The sequence below is a fragment of the Brachycentrus maculatus genome, unplaced genomic scaffold (genome assembly GCF_059751285.1).
Source record: "Brachycentrus maculatus isolate JH-2025_06_01 unplaced genomic scaffold, ASM5975128v1 h1tg000110l, whole genome shotgun sequence".
In the NCBI taxonomy this organism is placed as follows: domain Eukaryota; kingdom Metazoa; phylum Arthropoda; class Insecta; order Trichoptera; family Brachycentridae; genus Brachycentrus; species Brachycentrus maculatus.
The window spans coordinates 409,551-422,677 of NW_028280863.1; the positions used below are offsets into that span (position 1 = coordinate 409,551).

At 31.1% G+C, this 13,127-nt stretch overlaps 1 protein-coding gene across 2 annotated transcripts in view; it reads right to left on the reverse strand.

Annotated features, from left to right (window-relative positions):
• Positions 1 to 12,909, reverse strand: part of LOC148310035 (diacylglycerol lipase-beta-like) — a 39,389-nt gene extending 26,480 nt beyond the window's left edge. The window contains exon 1 of one of the 2 annotated variants that reach the window (XM_088259114.1): positions 12,443 to 12,909. The gene's annotated coding sequence lies outside the window, so the exon portion shown is untranslated. The remainder of the gene's footprint in view (positions 1 to 12,442) is intronic. The other variant, XM_088259115.1, reaches the window with a different exon arrangement.
• Between the last annotated feature and the right edge of the window lie 218 nt (positions 12,910 to 13,127).

The following is a 13,127-nucleotide window of genomic DNA, read 5'->3' on the forward strand; positions in this document are numbered from 1 at the left end:
ACATTAAAGTCCGCCTCCGTAGTGTAATGGTCAGCACGCTCGGCTACCGTTCTGGAGGTCCCGGGTTCGATTACCAGGGTGGGTCAAATAAATATAAGTGATTTTTTCACTGTAATATTTATTCAATATTACCCTGGACTGGTACCTGAAGCGGAGGGCTGATCACCTTTCCTTCATGTGTAAACGATCGAGACAACACTGCGTTTATATGAAGCAGTGCCCTATGCACCGTTGGGTGCGGATAAGGGTTTTATTATTATTATATTTTTAAACATTAATCTCCTGAAAAATCAAGTTTTTTTTTAAATATGACGTTGTTGAAAGGAGTGAGCGACATTAGTACAAGTCTAAAAGTATCATTTTCACTTTACAAATATAAAACTTTTATTTCAACTAGTTTTCTTTAATATTTTGAGTGTGTCAGAATTTTTGTGTGAAAATCATGGATTTTACTGGATTGGTGAATGTTATACGTGTATAAAGCGATCGTTTAATCTCATAATATGTCATAAACCCTGTAAATACTCAACCTTCCATATTCTACTTCATCTTTGTTGAGATATTAATAAACAAATAAAAATATGTATAGATTATCATGAATGAATCAACTCTATCTACTCGTAGATTATTAAATATATTCTATTTAGTCGGGATTAATTTATTCAATAGAGATAAACTCACATGACCAGTCAATTGTTCTCTAATTGATATAAAATATCTACGGACATAATATAATGTATATTAACAATAGCGGTTCAAAGCGATTTTATCAATACTCTTTATATAGATGCCAATGTCATTTTCATAGAATGCCCATTGAAATGAAGTCATGCAATTTTGATAGCGTAACGGAAACAAAATTATTTACGTACTGTCCTGTATACTGTGGGGAGCGGTTGCATCAATAAAATAGTATACTTAAACTACGTTAGTAAAATAGTATACTGAAAACTGCATTAATGAAATAGTATACAGAAAACTGCATTAATTAAATTGTGCACTGATTTTTTATATATATTTTCTTATACAGCGTGAAGCAAAATTAATCACATTATCGAAACATGTTTTAATTTTTGAAAGTGGCGTCGTACGTTCGACATATTTTACATTATATATATATATATATATATATATATATATATATATATATATATATATATATATATATATATATTTATATATGTATATATATATATATATATATATATATATACATATATATATATATATATATATATATATATATATATATATATATATATATATATATATATATATATATATATATATATATATATATATATATATATATATATATATATATATATATATATATATATATATATATATATATATATATATATATATATATATATTTATATTTATATATGTATATATATATATGTATTTATATATATATATATATATATATATATATATATATATATATATATATATATATATATATATATATATATATATATATATATATATATATATATATATATATATATATATATATATATACTTATATGTAATTTATCACCTGAAATCCGGAATCGCGTGAGTCGAAATTTTGTGTATTCTACCATTCATAAAATATAATTTTAAACATGCCCTGCTGGATATGTGGCTATTCATACTTTCGTTTTATTTATTGATTTGGTATTAACATCGTGTTATCTCACAACGATAACTTAAATCTAAAAATAAAACACTTGTTTGAGACCACTTTTGAGTTGATTAATGTAAAAACGACTAGTTTCGAAAATTACAGATGTTCTCTTCAACAGGTGAATCAGTTAACATTTTCACCTCTACTGTACAGATTTTCTGATCAACTGTAGATTTTTATGAGAACATCTGTAGTTCTCAAAACTAGTCCTGTTTTTATGAATAAAATCAAAACTAGACCGTTACAAGTGTTCTTGTTTTTCAACTCCAGAACCATTTTTTTTTAAATACCTCAATAGTCAATGACCAATGTGTACAGTAAGTAAGTGTATTTCTTTTTTACTGTCAGATTTTTTTATTCGTTTAATACAGAGGAATCGATCTTTAAGTTTAATGTAACAAAATTAAATAAGATTAATTTTATCTGCTTTAGGTTTATTATATATATATATATAATATTAATTTTGCCTTCTCCTACACAGGCCTCATTTAGACATTATTAAAGGTATAATCATTACCTAATACATATTTTATTTGAATGTTGCTGTAATAATTTGAAGATTTTATTTTTGTGGTAATAAATTAATAATAATGTATGTTAATAGAATCGTTGTACGTTAACGTCTACGTCAATAAAATTGATAATTTATTTCTTACAGTATTTTTTCTAGGATTGCAAAACACGATGATAAGAAAATTTTTTTTTAAATATTTTAGGTACTTATAATCGACTTTAATTTTTTGTGATATTTATTTTTAATACATTGTATTATATTTTTAAACTTTAAAATCGTTCTCCTGAAAAATCAAGTTTTTGATTTATGACATTCTTGAAAGGAGTGAGCGATATATTACCCAAACATCACGACAATATTGCAAAAAAATATTAATTTGAGAATATCAAAGTATTGTTTAACCAGACCCAAGCAAGTTTAAGAGAATTATAGCTTATGTTGATTGAACAATTATTCCTCTGAAATTTTTTTGAAATTATTTGAGTGTTATATTTTTACGTCATTCGACCATTACGACGAATGCAGTAGATGCTTCCGGATCCAGTGTTAAGTAATGACGTCACTGGAATTACCTGAGCGAACGCGAACAGTAGACATGGAAGATACCCGTAACGTGTTTACCTCAAGAAATGGAAACGTCTTCCAAAAACCAGTCGGTTACTTGATTAGTCACAATGTCATAAAATAAATAAAACTGTGACTTGATATACCAGCGATGTCCAAACTTTTCATGTTTAGATTACAATACTACCTTAACTAAGTCAAAACCTTACGGTGCATACCTACTCGTATCGATGCTAGTAAAAAAATAAATCTCATTATTGATTCGGCAGTAATTTTGTGGTAACATCTATCCATTTTTTATTTCACTTTTACTTCGTAAACACCACTATTTCTTAAAATCTATAAAATGTTATTAAAAAAGGAAAAAAAAGTGGTATTTACATCGTAATTTTTAACATTTTTTCGTCAAAAGCTCAAAAGTTACAACAACAAAAAAAATACAGTAACAATTAAAGCTAAAGGTTTTTTTTAAAGGAATAATTCGCAAAGCGTCTATTTTAGATGCTTGTCTGCAGGTAGGATAGCAAGGATAGGGAAGGTTCATGTGAAAAATACATCACAAACACTCAGACCAATTGAAAATAAATCTTTCTTGAATTCATTTTGCAATTGGCGGGAATCGAACCCGCGACTCCAGTTTCGCAGTCAAGCGTCAACTCAACTACGCCACGGCGCCTGTCACTATCATCTTTAAATGGCTAAAATGGTTTGAAGATTTGTACAATCATTTAATTATTGACCTGAATAAAAAATATGAACAAAAGTTTAACATTAATTAAATAAAGATTTAAAAAATAAATAAATAATATATTTGTATATATTTTTAAACAATATGTTTGAACATTTTTGATTTACACAATGCATATTGGTACCTAATACATTTTATACTATTTCTTTTTATAAATTATATATTTGTATTTTTTACATTCTGTACTATTTTATTATTTAGAAGTTACTATTTGGAAGGCCTCGACAGTTTTTTCTACTCTTATTTTATTTGACCAGGGACCTGGTTTTATCGTTACCGATACTATCAGACCAGCAGAGATAAAAAAAACTGAAGCTGTGAAATCATACTAATGAAAGAAGTAAATACGAAGTGGATATTACGAGTTCTAATATAATGCATAAATAACTTTGACGCATCTCGTTATTATGCGATGCAGGTTTCAGAAATAATCCTCTCAATTTCAAATTTGTACGCCTTTTGAAATATTTATATAAACCAAGCGCAGGGTTAAATCTAAGTTCGCAGTCTCTTTTAAAAATGTAATTATTTAAAATTATAACTAAGTAGATTACTTATGGAGATTTTTATCTCTTAATGTTTGTTTTATTTATTAAATTAAAGTAATTATAATATATTTCGCTGTAATTTAAAATACGAATTATGAAATAATTATGACTGAATATTTTATTCTATGCCGTTCCATAACAATAAATATATGAGTGGCATAATCAAACATTTTCTAAAATACATATAAATTATTAGATTATTGTTTTGATTATCCGCTATACGCCATTTGATCATGTCAAAATACATTTTATATTCAATTTCACCTGTTTTCATTTCAACATTACGACTATAATAAATCGAATGATTTATTATAACTACATGCATATCGCTCACTCCTTTCAAGAACGTCATAAATCAAAAATTGTCAATTTTCAGTTGTGAATGTTTTCGGAATACCCAGAAAATGTACTATATCCCAGCAAAAGAAGCATATTTTTAACTTAATATTTACCCGCTACAGGGCAGAATGTGTTGTTTTTGCATTTTGAAGAAAATGTATTGTTTAATTAATTTTTTAAAACATACTTAATATTTTTCAAATGGAGAAAAATACTTCAGGTTTTACCTAAAAAGATCTGTTGCACAGTAAAAAGTTCAATAAGTGGCTTGATATTTATTTTTAATACATTATATTATATTTTTAAACTTTCAAAACGTTCTCCTGAAAAATCAAGTTTTTTGATTTATGACGTTCTTGAAAGGAGTGAGCGATATGTGTACTTGGTGTTTCACACGTTATTAAATTCGTAAATAGTGTAAATTAATTATGTACCAACTTACGGCTAAAGTGTATCATATTAAGCAACAAAATAGCTTAAAAAATTAACACATCATAACAAGCGTTTGTCTTTTTTCCACTTGGATATTAAGAATACATTTTTATTAGCGGAAAATGCCTAGGTAAACATTATTTTAGTGTGTACATTTTTATAAATTTTATATATATATATATATATATATATATATATATATATATATATATATATATATATATATATATATATATATATATATATATATATATCGCTCACTCCTTTCAAGATCGTCATAAATAAAAAATCGACAATTTTCGGAATGCCCAAATTGTACTATATCCTAGCAAAAGAGGCATATTTTTAATTTAATATTTACCCGCTACAGGGCAGAAAGTGTCATTTTTGCAATTTTAAGAAAAGGTATAGTTTAATTCTTTTTTAAATTTACTTAATATTTTTCAAATGGAGAAAAAACCTTCAGATTTTACCTAAAAAGATCTGTTACACAGTAAAAAGTTCAATAAGTGGCTTGATATTTATTTTTAATAAATTGTATTATATTTTTAAACATTAAAAACGTTCTCCTGAAAAATCAAATATTTTGATTTTTGACATTTATAAAGTGTGTGTGTGTTTATATCCTGGGCGTACTGGCAAAAAACGTTAACTCGAAAATATGCGATTTTGACTAATAATGCAGTATTATAAAATTTTCAACGTTGTGTAAACTGGCAAAATACACTAAGTAGTTTGAAATGTCATTTTTATGTGGTTTTATAAGTAAATTAAACTTTTAGTGTAATAACAGGTATTTTATTCAGGCTTTAGCCTGAAATAGCAGGAATTTCAGAATTAACGTTTTTTGCCAGTATACCCACGATATATACACGAGTCCGCCTCAGCGTATTTAGCTACCGTGCTGGAGGTCCCAGGTTTGATTCCCAGGGGGGGTCAGAATAAATATTAGCGAATTTAATCTCTAATATTTGTTTAATATTACTCTGGACTGGTCGCTGAAGCGCAAGAGTGATCACTTTGCCTTCATATAATTAACGATCAATATAACATTGCGTCAAAACGATGCAGTGCCCTATGCACCATTGGGTGCGGATAAAGGTTAGAGAGAGATAACCACGATATATAATATATGTGTGTGTGTATATATATATATATATATATATATATTTATAGTTGATTTGAAAATTATGTTTTTTATTTCCAATCCTGCCAATTATATCTACATTTGAATTAAACGAGAGCAACCTAATATATCTTACGCCTGAGGTGGTGTCAGGATAACGTATCATTAAACACTTTAGTAAAAGCATGTGTTTTAAAAGTGATACGGGTAATTAAATGCATGCAAAATACTGCTCAACGGATTGACTCTAATTTGTTTAAAATATTCATAAATATATTATAAATGCATTTAAATAAGTAAGTTACGATATGTTTCATTCTATGACTAAGCAACGAGTGCAGTATTCGGCCAGCCATAACACGTTGGCTAGGAGCGTATCATATAATTTAAGATAATCATCGATAAGAACGTAATAATGCTGAATCTCCTAAGAAATTAGTTTGCGCCGTCTGAGACGAATATATTATAAATATCTAAATTAGGCTAAGATTGAGACTTGGGCTATGAAAGCAAAACATTTCATATATTTATTCGATAACATGATAATCATTCAGCAATCCGATTATTTTTTTGTTCAATAATACTTAGGAATACTTCGGAATTTTTGGTTTTAAAATATTCAAAACATGTCATCTTTAATTTGTCGTTTTGATGAATATTTCCGCCATCTACGGTTAAACCCATCGATTATTTAATCCAATGTTCGAACGCACGGTGTCATCGTGTGTTTTTTTATATTTTCTGGAGACTTTTATTTATTTCACTCTAGCTACTGCGCGCCACAACTGTGTGAAAGAGTGACAGCAATTATGAACTGCATTATTCCGATAAGTTCAGTCGATATATGAACATGCTACTTACGCGTGGACTGCGCGTCGGTGGTTGCAAGCTCTGTATCATTATTATTATTATTATAACCTCAGGAGCATGCGTAATTTTTAGATACTTCGGGTGAAGAAGTTTAAGGTTGCCATATTTAGTAAGGAAATATTCTCAAAATATCAGCAACACTTAAAAAAACGGTATTAAGAATACATTTGGTTACATGTGAGACAAGAAATATATATCTAATGTAGATAGAAGGAGAAAGATTGCTATATTCTCCAACGCCACGAGAGTGGGGTAAAAGAGATCGTCGTATACGAAACGAAAAAAGCGATATAATACAGTATCTACTCAATGAATTAGGGCCACGCAGAATTTCGCGCAATTTCTCAATTCAAACAGGAATAACTCAGAGAAAACCTTGAATAAAACAACATTGAATTTTATTTACACATGAACACTTTATTACGCTTAAATTATGCATATATTTTCATATAAATATAGTTAGTATTTAGTATTTCCACCTTTGGCAGAAATAACTGCCTCAATTCTTTTTTGGCATACTTAAAATGCACTGTTTTATCATGTTTTTTATTTCTTCGTCTTCTGACCAAATTTTTTGAATATTTTTTTTAGACAGTCTACTGTCGGATTTGGAAATGAGTATACCTTATTTTTTAACATGATCCATACGTTTTCTATAGGATTAAGGTCCGGAGAATTTCCAGGCCAGGGTAGCAAAGGCAGATTTTTGTTAGACAAAAATTTTATTATTGATTTAGCCCGGTGGCAAGGTGCCCCATCCTGCATGAAGGTGTATGGACCTTCTGTTGGGTCGAGTGTATGGTAGAAGGGCAATAAAATTCGTTCGAGGACCTGCTTATAGGAATTTTGGTTCATTGTTCCTTCCACGAAAAACAACGGCCCAGGTAAATTGTTAATAATACATGACCATATCATTGTTGCAGGGGGGTGTTTGATAACTTTTACCACACAGGCCTCATTGTAACGTTCCATTGGTGTTCTCCTGATGAATCGACGGCTCTCAGTCACGGCTTCTAACCGGCACCCATCACTAAAGATGACCTGAAAAATAATGAAAATTTAAGTTTAATTCAAATATATAAGTTTATTTACTAAAATGATATGTTGAAAATTCAGTTTAAATAAATACCTTTTTCCAATCATCTACCGAGTAATTTCGATGTAGCCTGGCCCATTTTAATCGATCCGCTTTCATTCGTGGTGTCAATTTTGGTACTTTTACAGGGCGCCTGCATTTCAGATTTACTTCGTAAAAACGTCGCCTCAGTGTTGATACCGATATATTTATACCCTCTTCTTCCAATTTTATTTTTAATGTTTTTGCTGATGCACTACGGTTTTCTAAGGCACTTTGAACGATTTTTCGATCAGTCCTCGGTGTTGTTTTTCTAATCCTACGACAGTTCTTTCGCCGATTGCTGGTGGCGGGTGACTGGTTTTTTATTGATTTTGAAATTCTGTCCACTGTTTGAAGAGAAACGTTTTCTTTTTTTGAAATTTCTCTATTAGATAGTATTCCTAATTTCAGTAGCACTATAACACTAGACTTTTTTTCCTCAGAAATGTCTTTACTTTTTCCCATTTCGTCCTTTTCAAAAAAAACACTTGTGTTTACAAAAAAAATTATACTTTATGAACTAAAATTAAAAATTAAGTTTTTTTCACAAGACACGATAACTATATAACCTCTCTGAACAAAACAATAACCAGAACTCAAGAAACTTCACTAATAAATGAGATAGGACTATTTTTTGAACTTTCAACTATCTGTCTACCTGTGCTAATTAGGGACCTTTCTCAGAAAAAGGGTTTGAACTTTTGTAAAGGGTTAAATAATCCAGGTATATTTTACATATTATTGAAGGTAATATACATGATATTAGATGTCAATAGAAAACTTAAAGTATTTATGTAAAATAAATATAATAATCCAAAAGATTTCAGAGTATTCAAAAAAATAATGGGTGGCCCTAATTCATTGAGTAGATACTGTAATATAGTGTCATACACGTCAGATGCTATATATGAATAGATGCGGTACCACGCGTTGTGAAAGTAATATTTATTATTGTGTTTTGTGATTATTTGCGTTTTACAACTACAAAATCTGAGACTACAACACATCCATTTTTTCTCGTTAAATAAAAAAAATTGAATCACGGAAATATATCTTATATTTAAGTTATCACAAACCATTACTATCAATTGAAGCACAACCAATGACAGTGAAAATATTGAATACACAGAATATTTCTTTCTCAAATTTTGTATTTTTGCATTTCTTTTGAAATGCTCTCTCTGTTTCTGACACTAAATTTCTCTTCTTCCTTATATATTAATTAAATACTTAGTTATATGATTTAATCTACTTCTTAAACACACTCTGGAATATAAAAAGATGATCATATTAAAAGTATTATTATTAAGTACTAGTACACAACCATGATAAACGATTTACCCACAACGAAGGGTTGATGGACCCAGGAATTAACAATCAATGTGGGAGAAGAACACATTAATATACATTTCCAAACATTTTTAATTTGTTGCCGACGGAGGTAAGAGGTCAATACAAGCAAATTGTAAAAAAATCTTTTTTGTATGTATGTATATTATGTTAAAATATATCAAAATAATAATATTTAAAAAAAAAGTATGTTAAAAGAACTCCATCAACAAGACACATAATGTGGCCGGCCTGGTGGGTTTCTGCAAAAAAATGTTAATCATTTATGAATTTTTAAATGAATGTATAAGTATATGTATTTTTGCCCGCCTTAGTAGTGTAACGGTCAGCACGCTCGGCTACCGTTCTGGAGGTCCCGGGTTTGATTCCCAGAGGTGGGTCTAATAAATAAAAGTGATTTTTTCACTTAAATATTTATTCAATATTACCCTGGACTGGTACCTGAAGTGGAGAGCTGATCACATTTCCTTCGTGTGTTAACGATCAAGATAACACTGCGTTTATATGATGCAGTGCCCTATGCACCATTGGGGTGCGGATAAGGGTTCGAATATATGTATTTATATGTTTATTTATATAATTTGGTTAGCAAATAAATGTGTCAATAAAAAAATATTTAAAAAAATACTAAACGAATAAATAAACGAAACTAGAGTAGAAATAAAAAATATTGAAACATTATAATATTAAACATTCCCCGAATAGACTCTAGTGTAAATAGGTACCCTCTTTACGCTTAGCAAGGCAGTGTATCTTATAATTATTTTGTTGTTCCGACGCTACAGAGATCCAAAAGACAGATTACGAAAACAGACCGTAACTTTAATGATTTATGAATGGAAATAGTACTTCTTCAACGTCATGTTTGGAATAAAAACGATTTACCGCTTGTCGCTTGTTCGAACGTGGGCACACAAAAAAGTTTTTACAGACCAATCTGAGCACAGTTTTCATGTAGGAAAAATATTTTCCGGTTCGCTCCCTCGAAACAAGAGGCGTTGGTGACAAAATAAATAATGACTGTATATTAAAAAGTACTCAGCTAATAAAACTCCATTATCACTACTCGGCTTATTAGCCGAATTGTGAAAAAACTTCAACATTCTATATTTTTGCTGAAAAAGTAGTCAATTGCAAATGGCTGAAAATGTACAATATATTTGATGTTTTTTTTAAATTATTTATTTAAGGAAAAGTAGTTGTATTTAAAAAGTGACTGATTAGTTAAAGGCATTATTTTTAATACTCTTACCAGTCATCATATCATGTTCAATGGTTTATAGTTAATACAGAACGAGTCAAGACACATATTTCCACAAAAAAATTACATTTCAAATATGATTATTACATACGAATAAAGAAATGCGAAATCGTACAAATTTCTAGTGGTGCAAATGATCAAAAGTTCGTCCATACCCATGTATGCAACCATGAGTATCCTATCCATTGCTGTTTTTCTTATTTTTCTATATACGATTTGTCGTCGGGTTTTCTTTCGCATGTAGCAATTATGTTCTTAACCTTAAACTGCGAGATAGATTTTTGGCAAAATGTATTATACTTATGTATTGTGCCTACATATAATAAATCAAGTTAGCATCGTTTCTGCAGGGGTCAAAGAAAGAGAAATATCGTATTTTAATTAATTTTCTAAAGAGATTAAGGCATGTTTATAAAGTTTTACGTATTATGTAACATCATATTTCTTTCAAAAAATTATACTTTTGGCAGATAAATTTTGATGCAGGTTGTGTTATATATTATATTATGGTTCTGAAATATTAGTGTTAACTTGTTTATTTTTCAATAACTTTTCACCCCTCGGGAGTGTCAAGATCTAGATATTATAATCAATATATAGATATTATAAAAACATGGCTTTAGAATATCCATCTTTCGATTGACTTCCATGGTATCACGAATAGTTGAAATATTTATTGAAGCATATCAAATATTTATCGAAGTTAGTGTACCTTCTTTGAATAATAATTTTACCTATATATGTAGGTAAATTGCATCGTTCTCGCCTCTTTAGGAGATGACATCAGCGCAGATTCAATAATGCTAATATATGGAATAAATGACGTGGGTTGAGATTTATTTTCCAAAAATACGCGTATTGATTTACGTCGATTTCATGGGCCCCTCGACTCGACAGTCCATCGAAGCGTTTCATCTGCGGTCATCCGAGTGTACCTTTTATAACTGGAAACGACTCTCCTTCTTCATAACGCTATAAATAATTAAAGCGTTGAGCAATCGATATCTTGAGTAATACTATCCTATGCTAAATTTCCTCGAGATAACTCGAATCGTTAATAATAGTGGGATTTCTTGTCTCGTGTCTCATTACGGTTTCCTCTATTCGGCCTTAATGTATGATTTAGGAAAATGTGCTTTATTGCAGTTATGTCAGAATCAATAACAACATCGCATGCTTCGAATTTACTGCAAATTAGTTAGCTAACATTAATTGTTGTTTGTATAAATGTAAATAAAATCCGGTTCGAGACATCCACTTCCACTCTGTTATATTATAGTAAATGTGTACTTCAGTATAGCGAGTGGTTTCTGGTCGACGAAGACTCCTAAGCGTGCCCGAATGTTATTTTCTCTTACTGCTTCTAACACCTTTTAAATTATTATTGTACGATTGTTTGGTCTACGAGAATAAACGCAGTTCGATTTGAGCTTAAGTTTCACTAGCTGTGAAAAGAAATCGCGCATACGTTCACATCTGATGATTTTAAAGCATTTTGTTTACGATACGATAATACGATACACGATACACCAGAAGGCTACAGTGGTGGCATTAGAATTACGAAGTGGGTCAATAAAATATGTTATTTTATTTATGTATGTAATTATTGTATATATTTGTATGTGCGAGGAAATTAATTATACCTATACGGACTCTTTTTAAAGTTGTTTTTTGTATTATAAGTTATAGCTTCTATAGAACGTACTCGAGAAATGACTGATATTTTCCTGTTTTCTTGAAAGATTCCGGTAAGCGTGTTGAAAATAATGCTTTCGACTAATTTATCACTTTTATATGACAAGCACAACCAGTTTGTAGACGAATGATGGTGGGGATATTAACTTCCACCGGTCGGCAATGAGGTTTAGATGTAATTTGGGGTGTTCGATGGCACGTACCCAACTTCCCAGGTATTGCTCCGTCAGCAGTAGCAGCAGCGGCACCAGGCACCAGCCAGCAGCCACCGGACGCCGGCAGCTCGCTGCGCACTGCGTAATCCTCGGGAGAACACAGACAGGTAGGTATAACAGAATCACGCGATCACGCTACCACTCATTTCACTGATTGTATTATTTAATCCGAAGGTACTAATTGCGAACGAGTACTAGAACCAGATATATAATAAGCGCGTTATGTCAATCGAAGTTTAGCTGATTGGATAAGCGAAGTCGACACTGTTTTGGTCTCGCGCTCGCGGCGGCTGACGGCTCCGGGACGCTCGAGTCATGCGGCCGGAGACACTCGGCTGAGGCGGGCGAAGCGTTAGAAAGTCCGGCGGTTTTCACCGCGACAGCTACTAGGCCGCTCGGCCACGGACACATGCGGACAGCCGGACTCTCCGGCGGGCGATGGGGAACTGAGGACTGACACTCGGCATACACATTGCCGCGTACCTCCTCTGCGCTCCATCCTCGCCACCTCCCTGCCACCTGCCGCCCGCCGCCTCCTGCGCTCACCTCCGGAGAGACGATTTCTTCATCTCGCGCTTCCAAGAATCTAACGAGCTCGGCTCGTTCAAATTTATAGAGCAAGTGCCTCGATTGATCCGTAAATACTAGCGTACGCACATACTTCATCGGAGAG